The 16503-nt window shown below is 36.5% G+C and overlaps 2 protein-coding genes and 1 long non-coding RNA gene across 11 annotated transcripts in view; 2 read left to right on the top strand and 1 right to left on the bottom strand.

Annotated features, from left to right (window-relative positions):
- Positions 1–3398, bottom strand: part of LOC147843695 (uncharacterized) — a 24306-nt gene extending 20908 nt beyond the window's left edge. Inside the window, exon 1 of one of the 2 annotated variants that reach the window (XR_015494415.1) lies at positions 3360–3398. This is a non-coding gene — a long non-coding RNA (uncharacterized LOC147843695). Of the gene's footprint in view, positions 1–3020; positions 3145–3359 lie in introns of those variants that run through there. The other variant, XR_015494416.1, reaches the window with a different exon arrangement.
- slc12a5a (solute carrier family 12 member 5a) overlaps positions 1–16503 on the top strand; it is a 2560186-nt gene that overhangs the window by 555079 nt on the left and 1988604 nt on the right. The window lies entirely within an intron of this gene.
- eya2 (EYA transcriptional coactivator and phosphatase 2) overlaps positions 12657–16503 on the top strand; it is an 87613-nt gene continuing 83766 nt past the window's right edge. For 7 of the 8 annotated variants that reach the window (XM_087255441.1, XM_087255437.1, XM_087255439.1 and 4 more), the window contains exon 1: positions 12757–12976. The gene's annotated coding sequence lies outside the window, so the exon portion shown is untranslated. Of the gene's footprint in view, positions 12977–16503 lie in introns of all 8 variants that reach the window. The other variant, NM_001004558.1, reaches the window with a different exon arrangement.

Below are 16503 nucleotides of genomic sequence, written 5' to 3'. Positions count from 1 at the left end.
AATTTTTTTAGAGGTCTGATTATCTACTGCTAAAGATAATGAGGGGTATACAAATCTAGATAACCCATCTGTTTTGGTTAAGAAGACTCTGCCTAGAATTGATAAATCTCTTTGGAGCCAACTATTAAAAATATATTTTACTTTAGATAATCTTGTTGAAAAATTTAAAAACTGTCTGCTAATTAGATTTTTTGTTATATTAATTCCTAAGTATTTTACTTCCTCTTTGATCGGTATATTTTCAATTTTTGCATCTAAGGTGTCATACAAGCAAATAATTTCACATTTTAATAAATTTAGTTTGAGTCCAGAAGCATCTGAGAATGCATTAATAATGGTTAAAACAGGAGACACTTGATCTTTATCCTTTAAAAATAGTGTAGTGTCATCTGCCAATTGTGATATGCGAATCTCTCTGTTAAAGATATTAATACCAACCAAATTATTATTGTGTAGAATATCTATAGATAGAGTTTCTACAACAAATAAAAATAAGAATGGGCTCAAGGGACAGCCCTGTCGTATACCACGAAGCACAGGAAATCTTGGTGAAGTACATGAATTTAGAATTACACAACTATTAATATCTTTGTACAACATTTGTACCACATTAAGAAATTTTAAGGGGAATCCAAAGGCTTTCAAAGAGTCTAAAAGGAATTCATGCTTTACGGTGTCGAAAGCCTTGTAAAAATCGAGGAATAGGATAATAGCATCAGAGTCTATTTCATTTTTATAATCAATTAGATCCAGCACAAGTCGAGTATTACAACTAATATGACGCCCTTTTATAAATCCAGTCTGCGTTTCATTTATAATATAATGTAAATGTCGTTTTAATCTTTTGGCAAATATGGAAGCAAGTAATTTATAATCAAAATTTAGAAGTGTAATAGGACGCCAATTGTCAATAATAGTTGGATCTTTGTCTGGTTTGGGAATGAGAGATATCACACCTTGTTTCATAGTAGGGGTCATTGTTTCATTCTCTAAACACTCTTGAAGCATTAAAAGAAAGGGTTGCTCTAAAAATTCCCAAAAATGTATAAAAAATTCTAATGTTAGGCCATCAGAGCCAGGCGACTTCCCTTTTTTCATTAATTTCATTGCATCCCTAATTTCATTTAAAGAAATTGGAGCTTCACATAATACTTTAAACTCATTACTTATCTGAGGTATATAGTTTTCTATTTGTTGTAGGTAAGATCCGTTTTGGCTTGCATGAGAGTCAAGGGAATATAGGTTTCTATAAAAATTTGAAATAAAATTTCCAATGTCTTCTTGATTTTTTGATAAGGAATTATTTATTTGTAGAGCAGAAATACTCTTTCTTTTAAAATTTCTTTTCTCAAGTGAGAAAAAGAAGCTTGTATTTTTCTCTCCTTGCTCAATCCACTTTGCTCTGGATCTAACAAAGGCACCTTTAACAATTTCTATATACAACTGGTCTAATTCTAATTGACAGGATTTTAACTGAGTAATTTCTTGAACAGAGAGATTTTCTTTTCTAATCAAGGCATTTATATTATTTAATAAATTAGCTTCCTTACTGGCATTAACCACTCTTAAGGCTTTAGATCGGTTTATAGCTAGAGTTCTAGCTTTAAATTTAAAATAATCCCAATCAGCAGCATGTGACTTACTCACACAATTTGAGAATATTTCATTAGCTAAATGTTTAATCTGACTATTAAAAATTTTATCGTTTAACAAATTATTATTCAATTTCCAGTAACCACGTAAGGTATTCTCCTTACGATTCGTTTGCAGAACTAGTCTAATTGCTAAGTGATCAGAAAATGGAGCATACTGGTGACTTACATCAAATACAAATTGTAACAGCTGTTGAGAAACAAGGAAAAAATCTATTCTAGATTTATAAGTTTGCAGATTATTACTCCATGTGTATTCCTTCACATCAGGATGAAAATGTCGCCAAGCATCTGTTATTTGAAGATAATCACACAGAGTATAAATAATGTCATTACTGCGACTCATTTTTGGGGGATATCGGTCATATGAATTATCTAAAACCTCATTAAAGTCTCCAGCAAATATAACAAAAGCCTGATGATATTTATTCTTTAAAGCTTCAATTTTTATCTGTAGTAAAGAAATAAATGCTTTATTGACGGAAGTTAAATTGTGGCCATATATATTAACTATTATAAAGACTGCATTATCAAGTTTAGTGACAAGAATAACCCATCTACCCTCTGTAGAGGCTAGAGATTCAACAATATCTCCTTTAAATTTATTGATGAGAGTGATAACACCCGCTGAATGATTAGACCCATGACTAAAATAGGCCCTATCACCCCACTGTGATTTCCAAAAACGAACATCATTCTCACAAGAATGGGTTTCTTGTAAAAGTATTAAGTCAACATTCATTTTCCTACAATATAAAAATAAAGCCTTTCTTTTTGTAAGATCTCTCAAGCCACGGGTATTTAACGAAACAATACTCAAAGAGTTAAACTCAAAGTTTTTAACATTCATATAAAAAAATATTAATAATAACTAGAAACAGAGATAAAAGAGGAGCACGTGATATAATTGACAGCAGCTGGCCACCTATCTACACTCATTAGTTAGCCAATCAGATCTATCCTAACCCACTATAAGTAGCCTAGCTAGACATTACTCCCTTATCTTCGTTTTCCGAAGAAACAAACGACAGGTCCGCTCTAGCTCCTCCAAAAGTTACTCACGGACAAAACGGATCCTCCACATCTCCTACTATTCTTCAACTACAATACCACACCACCTTTAATACCATCGTCAGCAACTACAAAAAATGACAAAAACAACAACAACAGCGACGGCGGCTGAGATCACAACAGCATCAGCGCAGCTACATACAAGAAAGAAAGCTCCGGGCTCCCTGAAACACCAGCCCCGTCCTAACAACAACCAGCCCAGCATGAAAGTCAGCTCGAGACCGAGGCTCCAACGAGAGGCCGTAGGCCTATCCACTCCAGCCAGATCACAATGCAATCCCCAGCTCCGCTACGTACCTTCTCCAACATCATCATGTGTCACTCATATCCAACAACGACTGTCACTGAACTCCTCCAAACTCCTAGACGCCGGGACCATAATTCAAAGCCGCTGCATTAAACCCAAAACACTTGCGAATCCACGTCTTCACCGCCACCCCCAGGACATAGCACGCTCCTGCCACACCCCCTATCCTAAACAGACATTAAACCCGCAATCTCTCCGCCTCCCCGGAGAATCAATGAAAGGATTAAAAAGCAATATTGGATTTGGACATATTGCAGCAATCATAATTCTAAACACGGATAAAACCTATCTCCCGGACAATAAAGCAAATCTTGGGAATCCCACCTCACCTCTTCCATCCTGCAGCTCCCGATTCCAGTGCACACTCCAGTCCTCCTCTTTCAGCAATCCTTACCACCTACGCACCCCGCCCCTCTACCTTGCGTATCATTGCTTTTCCCCCTCTCATTTTTACAAGCTCGCAGCTACTGCTGATTATTTTCTATTATAAAATAGAAATTACTTGTCGACTTTTGTCAATATGTTTATGCTTTTACTGAATTACGTTTGTAACTGACCTAATTTTCTGAATTTCTCATTCCAGGTTTCGTCTACTGAAGCACAGCCGATCTCGGCGCTCCCTTCCCACAACCTCACTAGCCGTCCACCAACACTACACCAGAAATCACAGAGCAATTCCCTGTTAAGCACGTCCATACCAGCCCTACTGAAATGGACATTAGAACGTTTCTAAAAACGTCTAATAACGGCTCTTTCATCTCCTCATAATTCTGCCTTTTTCAGCTTTAACAGCATGATTCTACCTGATGAATATGCTTAAATTATCACGTTATAAACCAAGCAATCTCTCTAATCTAGACGGCTGCAGCGCTCGGTTGCAATCAACATTACACCCGCCACCCGATTTCTGGCAATCGGAGGTCACAATTACATTTCGTAGTCCGTTTAACATTCGGATGCAAAAGTAGCCCACACATTTATGCTTAAAAACGATCCGCTGGATTTCGCCAATAACTACGGTGTTTGCACGTAATTCACCTACAAGTTCCCGTTTCTCTCTCCCTAATATCCCCCAGCTAAACTAGTGACCGGTTTTCTAATATTTGCATTCTCATTGCGGAAGAACCTCCGGCTTAAGCACTTCTATAGAATTCTTAAGCATCAATTTGGAGTGATAGAATTTCAAGCATTAATAAGCTACTTGAATAAATCGACAATCAGCCCCCTTTTATATTCTGGAAGAAAAATATCACGCTAAGCATAAACTGCTCTCCATCTAGAACATCAAACACACATGCGCATTATCCCGCTGGGATGCCTTTTCGTCACTCACCTATTTCATCTCGCAGCAGCAATCTCCGGAATAGAAGAGAAATGATCTAAATCCGATCTTGGCCGTAACAAACTCTGCCTAAAGGGCGTCGCGCACCAGAGGCGCCGACGGCGCGGTGACGCGACGCACTTACGACAGAGAATAGTAGATTAATGCACACCAGACTCACGCATTCATACTTTATCAAATAAACTAATCAATTATACAAATAGCGCTCCGCGGCGCGGCAGAATACGAAGTGTCATGAATTGTGGCTGGGCACTACGGACAGCCGCATTGACTTCCTTATTATTTATTTCCTTCCTGTGAAAGTCAATGGTTACAGGTTTTCAGCTTTCTTCAAAATGTTGTCTTTAGCGTTTAACACGGGAGTCACTAACCTCTAAAACTAAGAGCTACTTTCGGGCACCGATTAACGTGGAGGGCTACCAGTTGGATAAACACTTCTCAAATAACAAATTGCTCAATTTACTTATAATTATAATTTAAGTTTTTGGTTATTTTTTAATAATGAATAATATTCATCCAGGTGTAGTCACTGATCATGTTATGATTCTCTCAAAGTTACCAACAATGATTTAACAGGGTAGGAAATACCCCGTAATTAATATATCAACGTGCAACACTATTTTATTTATCTTTGCAATATTTACATTTTTAAATGATTACTTCTATATTAGAGAAAGCTTACTTGTAAGTGGTGTTATGGTGAGCTATTTTAGAACAGGCCTGTGAGCAACACACGAGAGCCTCGTGAGCTATCTGGTGCCCATCGGTACCATATTTGGTGACTCCTGGTTTAACAGAAATGAAATTCATAAAGGTTCGTAACCATCAGGTAGCGCTTAAAGCATGCGACCTGCTTATGCTTCCTTCCTTAAGCGCCGGAATAGAAGCCATTCATTTATTAGCTATCCAATTTCATCCTCAGTATATCCTTTTTACACAGATGCTGCCCCCTTCGTGGGTATATTATCGGGGCCGCCAATGCGCTTCTAACGGGCAATATAGTCAATACATTCTGAAAAAAAAAAAAAAAATACTGCTGTACATGTTCCTAGTTGCATAGGAAATCGCTGACTCTCTTTTGCTTTATTTTCAGAAACTGGTATCAGAAGCAGAGCCGCAGCTGACTCCATCTCTCCTTTTAAGATGATAATCCCATAACCACAGCATACACAATTTGCGTCAGCATTCATTTATACATTTTAAGTTACCCCAGAACACCTCATCAGTTTCTCACTGCTCAACACATCCACACATTCCGTTCAATAACATTTTTGGTTTCATAACACCTTAAAGTCATAGGACCATTCAGGCTTCCCACCAGATTCATAATCCAGTCACTCATTCAGAATTGGAGCCACCACCACAGCAGCACACAAGGGCTATCGTAACAACACATACAAACACTAGGAAAGTAGTCTCCCGACACCTTCAAATCTTATATCCGACTCAGCCACAGCCATCTCAGGGAAGCTCAGAGGACCCTCACCAGCAGACGCAGTAATCCCAGCGGCCAAGGGCATGGGCCTAGTCCAGGGAGAGAATACGACCCAAACATACCAGCTTCCCGAGGGCAGAGGAACTACCCAGTCTCCCAAGGGCGCGGGCATGACCCAGCCATCTAGCTTCCTTTCTTCCTTCCAGCTGATTTGCACTCAGCCTTCTCCCCCTTTTCACTCACCTAACTCCAGGAGGAGTTCTCTCCCTGCCCAGGCCCCCTTGTCACCCCCGCCCCCCCCGGCCGCTGCCACAGAAGTTTTCACTGCCCCCCAACTTTTCTAACTTCTGTAGGACCCCGCCCCCCCCATGGCTCTGGCCCCCGCAGGGGCGTTACCCCGAGCTTCGATTCTCGCAGGAATCATCTCACTGCCCTGGCCTTAGCTTTTTATATTATGTCATTCCATAATGACATATAGTATAGCACTATTTATTTTTCTCTCTGTTTGATTTTATTTATATAAATTTATATCTATATGCACCCACACATATAAATATGAATTTATATATAGTGCTGTCACCCTCACGCTCTGTTCCCGCAGGAACACCCCCAGAGCACCTATACCGCCCGTCACCCTCCAGTAAGAAGTCTTCACCTCCCCCTCATCTTTCCCGACTCCTACTGGAGCAGCTAAATAGCTCACCCAACCCCGAGCTGTGACACGAGTCATGTCACCGACCCTCCCCGGCCCTAGCTTTTATTTATGTTTATTTTTGTTTATTTCTCACACTTATCTTTTATTTTTAAATTTATTTATATATATGTATATATATATGCACCCACGCATATAAATATATATTTATATATAGTGCTGTCACCCTCAAGCTCTAACTCCCGCGGAGTTAATCCCGAGCACCGGACCCCCGCAGGGGTCATCGCCCAACTGCCATTTCCCCCTTCAGCTGGGGCTTCACCGACCATTCCTTTTCCCGACTCCAGCTGGAGATGGCACATACAGCTCTCTCTCCCGCAGGAGAGCCAAGAGCTTCGACTCTCGCAAGAGTCAGTAAAAACGCCCCCCCAAGGCCCTAGATTACCCCATTATATATTTATATATCTATATGTTTCATATAAATATATAATTATATATAGTGCTGCCACCTCCCAGCTCAATCTCCGCAAGGAGTGTTCCTCGAGCAAATTACTCCTTTGGAGTCCCCGCCCCCCCCTGCCCCCCTTCACCCCCCTCTCCAGCCGGAGTCCTTCACTCCCCTTCCCTTGTAATGACTCCAGCAGGATTCCCGCCCACCCCATGGCTCTGACCCCCGCAGGGGTCTCCCCGAGTCTCTACTCCAGCAGGAGTATTCACAGCCCAAGCCAACTCTGCTCGGGTTCCCGCAGGAACCTGTTTCACCCTTTGCTCCAAAGGAGCCCTCTTTACCTTTTCTTTTTCAAATAACTATATCCAGCAGCCGGATATAGCATTTCAAGCCTTTTGGGGAGTTTCTTCGAATACACGGCTGCTGTCCCGAGCTTCTTGCATTTGGGGAGCTCTCGAGAACCACCTGATCTCGTACTCCCCTCACATGCTCTATGGACCTGGCGGGAGCCCTGGGCTCAACTATCTCCGAGCTCAGGGTTCTCTCCCGGGACAGCATGCCAAACCTGCTTACAGCTGTCAAGCAATATCTAAGTGTGAACTCTTGAAGTGAAGTTTTTAAACTAATTTCGAGAGGAGCACGTGATATAATTGACAGCAGCTGGCCACCTATCTACACTCATTAGTTAGCCAATCAGATCTATCCTAACCCACTATAAGTAGCCTAGCTAGACATTACTCCCTTATCTTCGTTTTCCGAAGAAACCCCCCATCCACCCCTTTCTCCTCCTTTTCTCCTTTACAAAAGGGGAGCTCTCGAGAACCACCTGATCTCGTACTCCCCTCACATGCTCTATGGACCTGGCGGGAGCCCTGGGCTCAACTATCTCCGAGCTCAGGGTTCTCTCCCGGGACAGCATGCCAAACCTGCTTACAGCTGTCAAGCAATATCTAAGTGTGAACTCTTGAATGAGTTATTAACTTGGCTGAGACTTGGCCCAGATATGTTCTGTGTTTGGCCCTTGTCTGGAAGCCAGATTTGGTCCAGTCATGTACCGTAATTCACTGCGGCATGTGGGCCAAGCAAAACCTGATGTTGTGTGGGCCAGAGAAATTTTGCTATGTGGGTAGGCATGGACATAAATATTGCGATCGTGATTTTCGAAAGTTTTAAATCGCTTTGTAAAAGTTTATTATTACCATTTCATGAGTCTCCCCATTCAGTTTAATAGAGCGCTTGGACCTGGAAGCCGCTTCGCGTGACGTCACACTTAACAAGCGGATAAAGCGCACATGTTTTGAGGTAGAGTTGGGTATCGTTTGGGGTATTTCAATACCGGTGCTAAATCAATACTTTTAAAACGGTACCGGTGCCAAAACGGTGCCTGAACCGATACTTTTTAGCCACAAAATTATTTGACAAAAAATATATTTTTACCATTATAATTGAACAATATGAATATATATTTATAAGTTTAAAGTAAACATCAACTAATATATATATTTGACTTGCATTAATATATTTCTTTTGATCAACCCTATTTTGAGGTAATTCAACATGATGCGATTTACCTTTTATGTGAGATTTGATTGGACAGGAATCACAGGACTTATTTTCTAATTCCCTTAGAAAAGAAAAATAAAGAAGTAACTGCAGGTTGAGGGAAAGTAGTGGAGTAAAAGTACCAATACTGCACTAAAAATACTCTCAAAGGAAAGTAAAAGTACACATTTTTAAAACTACTTACTAAATTACAATTCCTGAGAAAAACTACTAAATTAATTTGAGTATTTATAATTAGTTACTTTACACCACTGATAAAAACTATTAAAGATCAGTCTGGGAGTCACTACTTTACTACTTGGTTTCATCAAAGTATTAAAAAAGTGATGCGCTGCCTTCTTTAAATGCATTCACTACTCCTTTGTGGTTTTAATATTAGTATTGGCATCAGCTGAATGCCGACTTAAATAGAAATGACCTTATGTCTTTGGGGGAATCTGTACATGATGTTTTGGAAATAGATTCTAGTTCTTTGCGTGTGAGGGATGGCAGACAGAAGTGAACTGGTGAATTGAGAGGAAAAACTCTCCCTGATCTCTTGCTGTTCACAGCGTGTTTGACCGGCTCAACAAAACTCCAAGAGAGAAATAAAGATAAAGACAATGGCTGCTTTTATTTTCTTTTTTTAGCTGCACATTCCTCAGAAAGTATGAAGATCGGCCACCCTCCTCGCGAAAATGAATCACAGCCAGACAAATTCATGTCTGGGTACTAGCGTTACTTTACTACAGTCGCAGGTAAGGTTACGGATTTTTCCTCACCCGAGCTCTCGCTTGCCTCTATTCAGACTCTTTCTACCTTTCTGTCCTGGCAGCCCAAACTATTGCCATCTCTGGAAATCAGACAGATCCTCTAGCCAGATGATGGTCACTGTTGTTTTTTTAACATTAACAAGTGTTAACTTGATGTGACCTCCAGATACAGGGTGTTGTTAGTGTGTTTAAGGGTATATTTGAATTATTACTAAGCAGACTGTGGCTATTTATCACATTTTTTACTTTAATAAGTAATTCAACTAGGGGTTTGAAATCAATTTATAAAACCAATAACGATATATATATATACATACATGTGTGTGTGAGTGTGTGTGTGTGTGTGTGTGTGTGTGTATATATATATATATATATATATATATATATATATATATGTGTGTGTGTGTGTGTGTGTGTGTGTGTATGAATATATATATATATATATATATATATATATATATATATATATATATATATATAAATAAATAATTTGACATTACTTATTGACAATAGCCCTTCTGACAATATACACTCACCGGCCATTTTATTAGGTACACCTTACTAGTACCTGGTTGATCCTCGTTTTGCCTTCAGAACTGCTTTAATCCTTCGTGGCATAAATTCAACAAGATACTAGAAGAATTCCTCAGAGACTTTGCTCCATATTGACATGATAACATCACATCCATGATGTTAATCTCCCGTTCCACCACATCCCAAAGGTGCTCTATTGGATTGAGCTCTGGTGACTGTGGAGGCCATTTGAGTACAGTGAACTCATTGTCATGTTCAACAAACCAGTCTGAGATGATTTACGCTTTATGACATGGTGTGTTATCCTGCTGGAAGTAGCCGTTAGAAGATGTGTACACTATGGTCATAAAGGGATGGACATGGTCAGCAACAATACTCAGGTAGGCTGTGGCGTTGACACAATGATCAGTTGGTACTAATGAGCCCAAAGTATGCCAAGAAAACAACCCCCACACCATTACACCACCACCAGCAGCCTGAACCATTGATACAAGGCAGGATGGATCCATGCCTTCATGTTGTTGACATCAAATTCTGACCCGACCATCCGAATGTCACAGTAGAAATTGAGACTCATCAGACCAGGCAACAATTCTTTAATGTTGCCTTTCTATCAGCTGGGACCAGTCTGGCCATTCTCCTCTGACCTCTGGCATCAACAAAGCATTTGTGCCCTCAGAACTGCCGCTCACTGGATATTTTCTCTTTATCAGACCATTCTCTGTAAACCCTTGAGATGGTTGTGCGTGAAAATCCCAGTAGATCAGCAGTTGCTGAAATACTCAGAGCAGCCTGTCTGGCACCAACAACCATGCCACATTCAAAGTCCCTTAAATCACCTTTCTTCCCTATTGTGATGCTCGGTTTGAACTGCAGCAGATCGCCTTGACCATGTCTGCATGCCTAAATGCATTGAGTTGCTGCCATGCGATTGGCTGATTTGAAATTTGCGTTAATGAGCAGTTGGACAGGTGTACCTAATAAAGTGGCCAATAAAGTTCTTTGCAGTCAAAACACCATATATGGAGAGAGTATACACAAATATCTCATCAGATTAATTCAAGCTTTGTAAACTAGGTCAAGCTCACCTCTGCCATACAAATCTGGCATGTATACAGGGAAATATACAGTTTTTAAAAAAGGAAATGTCATTAACATAACTTGTACGACCTGAATATGTTGTTTGTTCCCGTAATGTTTAGTCTACTTAACATAAAAACTGCTACACAGACTATGAATAGATTTTTACCAACATTCTTCATTTCGTAATAGAGATTCATTACTACGTGTAGGTTGCAAAATAGTGAAGTAACTGCATTTAAATTAAACTAGCTACAATGAACATATTTTACTGAAGTCATTACTCAAAAACTGCATTTTCATTTAGGATTCCACAATTAAGCTATAAACGCACATCACTTCTGTCTGTTAAAGGGAACTCTACAAAAGAGGAACAGAAATCTAACCTGCATAGACAAAATAATAAATTAATATTTTCAATAATAATCAGGGTATGAATTATCGACGATCAGGGGGCTCTCCCTGCGTTCGCGTGGGTTACCTCCGGGTGCACCATGCGGTACAGGTGAATTGGGTGGGCTAAATTGTCCGTAGTGTATGAGTGTGAATAAGTGTGTATGGATGTTTCCCAGAGATGGGTTGCAGCTGGAAGGGCATCCGCTGCGCAAAACATGCTGGATAAGTTGGTGGTTCATTCTGGTGTGGCGACCCCAGATTAATAAAGGGGCTAAGCCCAAAAGAAAATGATTGAATGTTTTAAGACTATTAAACGCAATGCAGATTTGTAGCCACTTTTTTTTGTATTTGTTGATTTAACTTGTTATTTATTTAAATAAACAGACAAACAAACAAACAAACTATTAAATAAATAATGCATATTTTATTTTTATTTATTTATTTATTTTTATTTTATTTTACCTCATATCGAGACCTTAAATCCTAAACATAATATATATTTGCAGCAATAATTTTTTTGCAATTGTCAATTTAACTATTTATTTATTTATTTATTTACACAAACAAATACAGAAATAATCAATTCATCAAAAAATGCATTTTTAGGCCATTTACCTCATAAAATAGATTTGCTAATATAGATTTAGGTTGATTACCTCATTTTAAGGTATATTTCGTTGTCACCTTATCACATAAGAGTTATTACCTCATATTAAAAAAAAAAAAAAAAAAAAATATATATATATATATATATATATATATATATATATTTATTTATGTATTTATTTATTTATTTATTTAAACAAACCAATACAAAATAAACAATAAATTAATAAATAAATAAATAAGTAAATAAACGTATTTTTAAGCCATTTACCTCACAAGACCTTGCCTTCTAACCGCAATATAGATATGCAACCACTTTTTTGCATTTGTTGATTTAACTCACAAACAAACAAACAAACAAACAAATAATTAATGATTTTATAACACTAAAGTAAAAGTTTAATTTAATTCCCCCAACATCTGTAAATTGCTTTGTGTACCCAGAAAAGCACTATATAAATGTAAATAATTATTATTTATTATTATTATTATTATTATTATTATTATTATTATTATTATTATTATTATTATGTCTGTTTTCTATGTTTCACTTGTATATTTGTAAGGCAGCTACACAGAAAAAAATGATTTATTAGGATTTACAATTTGTTTTTAAGGTAAGTGTAAACAATTAATATGGGCTGAATTTAAACAAATTAAGTTGAACATTACTAAATGTAATCTGCTAGTTTAAATTCAGCCCATATAATATGTTTGCAACTAGTTACCTTAAAAAAAAGAAACATTGTTTTTCAGTGTTCGTTCCCACAAGAATAAATCTGCGTGCGCGCGCATACAATCACGCGCAGCGGGACGAACTCATTGTGGTAGAGCCGCACGCGCGCGCGCTGAGTACACGAGCAGGAGGAGGAGAATCTTCAGCTCCTTCATTTATTGAAGGTTTCTTCACATTAGTGTGCACTCGAGTGCGCACACACGCAGGGAGCGACACACACACGGCACAGCTCGAGAGCACACTGCGATACACGCAAACACTTCGCTTTTAATAGTCGAATATAACATTATGATGCGACATTAAACTCGTCTGTCGGCGCTTTGAAGAACCCGCGTCACGCTAGGATGGACAAACTTTTCTGAACTTATTCGCTGATTTTTCGCTTGCTTTGCTTCGGATATGGTAAGTGCATCATTTATTTACTTATTAATTTTGTCTTATCGTGATGTATTTGACAATAGCAAACTACTACAATTGGTCAAATCTTTATAACATAACGCGCAATATAGCCTATCACACAGCAGTCAACATTTAAATAGCTCATCACCTTTCATTAAAACCATCATATAAATATTAAACAACAGCCATTCTTGATGAAGGATAACTTTGAAAACTGTTTAGTCCCACTTCAAATGTTGACTTATATCAGTATCGTCAGAAGAACCCAGACAAAGGAAGAAAAAGCAGCTTTGCATCTCGGAGTTATCGCAATACTTTATTGTCACGTTATTTTTTTAGAGAGTTTAAAGTTTGTTTATGATATATTTTTAGTAATAAATAATAAATAAATAAATAAAATAATAATAAATAAATATAATTATTTAGCAATATAAAGTGTTAACGTCAGATGAGATAACATTTAAAAGCTTATTGTGCGTCAAAGGAAACAAAAACACCAATTGAAAGAAATTATAATAACACTTTATTATTAATCCAAACAACACTCTTTACGACCACTTTAAATGAATCCACTTAAAATAATAGACTGTTTTTATCAATTAAAACAGCATTATTAATATAGTAAAAGAATAGAGTATACATAAATCAAATGTATGCATAAATGAATGTATAAATAATGCTATACCAGTTGTAGTTGGATTTGAGATGCTCAGATTGAACGTGTGATTCAGTTTATAGTCGTTTTACATTGTTTAAATTGTTTTTGTTTTATTATATTTAGCCTCACATGCCTCTTAATTTTCAATACATGAAGAAAATAACACCTTGATATTTTTAGGGGTCTTATAGGGGTTTTAGTTTTATGCATTATAGCACAGAAAATTAGTTAAAACTGGTGATTCATTTTAAGACACATTTTACGCTCTTTTTTTGTGTTAGAGGTAATGCTTTTTATGTGCTTTGTTCATTACACTTTAGTCCAAAAAAGGTTGAACGAGTTTTAATTTATAATTATATTGAATTAATATTAATAAAGACTTTTTAGGCACACGTATGTTTTTAGAGTCAGACTTCCGCATCAGAGTGACCAAACGCAACAAAAATAATCACAATTATAATTAATAAAGTAATAATTGATGACAAAAACACTTGATAAATAAACAAATTATGTTCATACATAAAAATAAAATGACAAAAAAGTATAATAATTATGATTTAGGGGCTTTTATATCATCAAAGACTGATACAGCCAAACTCTATAAGGTAAATAAAATAATAATTAGAAATGTTGTTCTTGCTTTTGACCAGTGTGTTATGTGAAATATACTAGTTTATCTTTTATATTTCATGTTCAAAATGCTATGCAATATTAATTTGCTTCATCGTCGGATATTTTTAAAATGCAAAAACACTCTTTAAAAGGAAAAGGGCCTTGCCACTAATTAAAAACAAAGTAAATTGAAACTGCAGTAGTCTTATTTACATCTATTTTCTTAATAATAGCTTCTTTCACATGCATATTTTTATTACACTTCATATGATCACTCATGCTACTGTTTTTGTTCTCGTTTAAGCTTGTGCATACGTGTCTATTCGCGAGAGCTGTTTTTTGTTCGCAATGAGATAAATCAATGGCGTATTTCACATCAAGCCTGATGATTACTCAGTCAGGAAGCTAATAAGGCAATTTTAGGGTGCCTTGCTAAGCATTTTTCAAAGAGAAGCATTCATCGTCCTTGAGAAGCTCTCTCAGCCCCCTGCTCAATACCTTCACTGCTTTTTTTTCTCACAAAAACTCAGGTCACTATTGCACAATTCCAGATTATTAAGTAAGTACTCTATCGGAGAATGAAATCTGAAGTTAGTTTCATGTGTTGCAGATGTAGTAAACGCTGATGCTTTCTTTCTCTGTTTGCAACACCACAAACAAGTCCAAGAAATATTGACTCATGCATTTTCTGACATGGCAACAATAAAACCAAATCGTATTTTTCACGACAGAACGTCAATCATTTTTGACTTTCATAACTTTTAAACATTGTGATAAGGGGGGCATTCATCATCTCGTACTTCTTGGATTTCACTTGAAAAAAAAAAGATTTTTGCTGCTTGTTGTTGTTTTATGTTCAAACCACTTAAAATTTGTAAAAAATAATTGAGTTGGGAGAATATGAAAGAATTGTGTGGAAACCTGCATTTTTACAGAGAATTATATAAAAATTATTAATTATATAAAAAAACATGCATTTTCTGACATGACAACAATAAACCAAGTTGTATTTCTCATGACGGAAGTGCAGTGCAGTCATTTTTGACTTTAGTAACTTGAATGATTTGAAGAAAACATTGTAATAAGAGTGACATTCATCATCTCATACTTCTTGGATTTCACTTTAAAAAAAAAGATTTTTGCTGCTTGTTGTTGGTTTTCCATTAAAGCCACTTTAATTTGTAAAAACAATTAAGTTAACTTAATTAATTTGTGTTGAGAGAACATGAAGGAATTGCACAAAGAAGTGCACTGTAAAAGGTGATTAGTTGCTTAAAGCGAGTAAACAAATTGCCTTAAAAGAAACAAGTTGATTTTACAAAAATAATGTAAGTAAACCCATTGTTACTTGGAACTGTTAAGTTGACTTAATTTTTATTATTATTATGCAAGTTGTATTCACTTTTTTAAAATAAAAGTAATCTGATCTCTTTTTCCAATATACATTTATTATATATATATTTTCAGCTTTTCTGTGTCTAGAAAAATGACAGTAACTTAAATAAATCTGCTCTTCCAGACTCCAGTATGTCTTCTAAATTCAATACAGGCTATAATTGTAAATTTTATCGACTTAATGAAGCAACAAATATGTAATATTGTAAAAACTGCAGTAATTATTTGAAAAGAGACGTGCTAAAATGGTTTGTAATTGTAAAAAAGGATTAGTTGACTTTAAAAAGTAAGTACAATAACCATAATTATAAAAATTAAGTCAGCTTAACAATTCCAAGTTACATTGAGTTTTCTTACATTATTTTTGTAAAGACAACTTTATGCTTTTAAGGCAATTTGTTTACTTACTTTAAGTAGCTAATTACTTATTTTTTATTTACTATTTACTTATTTACTTATTTTTTAATTACTAATTACTAAAAAAACTCAAGGAAGCACTAAAAAAAACATTTTTTTTTACTTGTTCAAACTACTTAATTAAAATAAGCTAAAGCAACACAATTCTTGAGATTTCATTGGGACAACTTAATTTTTTATGTTTAATCCACATAAATTTGTTAAAAGTGTTAAGTTAACTTAGTCAATTTGTGTTGGGACAAAATGAATGAATTGTGGAACCCTGCATTTTTATTTGTTTGTTTTTTACAGCGAGTGTACTCTGTAAAAAACTCAGGGTTCCACACAATTCCTTCATGTTGTCCCAACACAAATTGATTAAGTTACCGAAATTTAAGCAGATTTAATGTATTTACTAATATTAACAAATACCAAACAATGCATTTATTACAGTATTTGTTCATGCTGG

Source organism: Danio rerio, chromosome 6, assembly GCF_052040795.2.
Source record: "Danio rerio strain M-AB ecotype USA chromosome 6, GRCz13ab, whole genome shotgun sequence".
NCBI lineage: Eukaryota > Metazoa > Chordata > Actinopteri > Cypriniformes > Danionidae > Danio > Danio rerio.
This window is presented reverse-complemented; position numbering and strand designations above follow the sequence as displayed.